The sequence below is a fragment of the Cebidichthys violaceus genome, unplaced genomic scaffold (genome assembly GCF_023349555.1).
Source record: "Cebidichthys violaceus isolate CVI_PGR_0920_01 unplaced genomic scaffold, fCebVio1.0.p SCAF_19, whole genome shotgun sequence".
In the NCBI taxonomy this organism is placed as follows: Eukaryota; Metazoa; Chordata; class Actinopteri; order Perciformes; family Stichaeidae; genus Cebidichthys; species Cebidichthys violaceus.
Window position 1 is genome coordinate 8,449,194 of NW_027176361.1, and position 1,947 is coordinate 8,451,140.

The following is a 1,947-nucleotide window of genomic DNA, read 5'->3' on the forward strand; positions in this document are numbered from 1 at the left end:
AGCAGAGTGGCGCAGCGGAAGCGTGCTGGGCCCATAACCCAGAGGTCGATGGATCGAAACCATCCTCTGCTATTTTGACAATATTATCATGCCAAAGCTGACGGTGTGCACTGTTTATATACATACCGCTATATCACCCATTTAACGTTAACTCAAAGCCTATCTACCTCTGTGTGTCAAAGTACAGAAATATTGAATTGAGATAAATTAGATAAATTGGAAGTCCTGCGTTCAGAATGTTCACTACTGTAAGTAAAAGTACAAAATGATTTACCACTTCAGAATATAATTGCAATACAATCATTTCATCACTTCAATGTTTAATTTAATTACTTCATGTACAGCTGGGTGGAGCTTGTGAATTTATTGTGTCCTTTGATAAAACACTCTTAATTTATTTGTTGATTATATTTAGTTGTATTGATCTGAATCTGCAAAGTAACCTAAATTATCAACAACATGTTGTGTAAAAAGAACAATATTTACAAAAGCTGTAGCCTGAACACACATGAACCGGTTTTGCATCTGCAACTGAGCTTGTCAGTTTTTTGCCAGTAAAAGCCAAACCAGCCGTTTAGGTTATCTCAAATTAAACATTTACGTTTGTGTGTGTGCTACACGCGTTCCGTTCAATTTAACAGGCAATCACCGGGAAAGAAAGCAGCACCAGTGACCTTTGAGCTCCAGCATGTTGGGTGTAAACTCACACTCAGGCTGTATCTCGTTCAAGGCCTTGAGGAGCTTTTGACGACATAATATAAAACGCTGATATGAGGATCTCCTAAGCAGTTTAATCAATAATTCATTAATAAAGTAAAATGAATAGTGTCAAGTGTCTCTGATCTTACACAGTTGTGTAAGAGGATAGGGCTGGGAAATGTATCACAGCTTGGGAAAGGTTTGTTGAATGCACAGCTGGAACTTCCTCAGCGCTGCAGTGATGTCTGTGGTCGCTCTCTTTGTTGTATTGTCTCAAACAGGATAAGGCCTAGACCTTCATGTTTGTTTCTTAATTTAGCATCTTTGACACAGAAACAATATGGGATGCAGGATAACACCAGAAAGGTATCATCAAATAAAAGTCCTTAAAATATATATTTGATGTATTTGCTGTTAAATCCCTTGTACACTCTAGTGGAGTACATTATATGAACCTTTAGTGCCCCCTGCAGGATTCCATTGGTTCTTACATTGATAATAAAAGTTGTGAAAAAGCCAATACTGATGATTACACAATTTTATGACTTTGACTTTGATTCTAATCAACCATCGTTCTTCTATCACATACATTCAGGAGGTAATTACTGGTTTTACATTAATTCTCTGTACTGAAACATAGACCTTCAATTTCATAAATGTTCACAAGCATTTTGAAGTTCTATCCGTCTATTTCAGAGATATTTAAATACGGTTCTCACACCTCTTAGTTGATTTCAGTGCTAAATGTAATGTGTCAGGCCCTGATTCTTTGTCTCGATTTACCCATATTAGTGCATATATGAAATAACTGGCTGATTAAAATGTCAATAATTGTTGGCAAAGACAACAGCACCTGAATTGCAAAAACACACAGACTATATTGCAAGTTACAATACAGAACAAAACAAAAGTCTTATGCTACTTTGAAGATTTCAGTGAGGGAAAATAATAAATAGTGTTCCGAAGTAATATTGCAAAATAAGAGTCAATATTACAAAAATATGAATATTTCAATAAAAAAATAATTAAATAACAATTAAATAGTAAATATTTTGTTTTACATATATATATATATATATATATATATATATATATATATATATATATATATATATATATATTTAGAATATATATTTAGAAAATATGTTCAAATTGGACAAAATAAAAAATAAAAAATTGACGTTGAACGTGACGCCACAGAACGTCATCACGCATTGGTCAACGTCACCAGACAGGAAGTGAGCGGAG

At 34.2% G+C, this 1,947-nt stretch overlaps 1 non-coding gene across 1 annotated transcript; it reads left to right on the top strand.

Annotated features, from left to right (window-relative positions):
* trnam-cau (transfer RNA methionine (anticodon CAU)) lies at positions 1 to 72 on the top strand. The gene has a single exon. It is a non-coding gene; the product is annotated as a tRNA-Met (tRNA).
* The last annotated feature ends 1,875 nt before the right edge of the window (positions 73 to 1,947 follow it).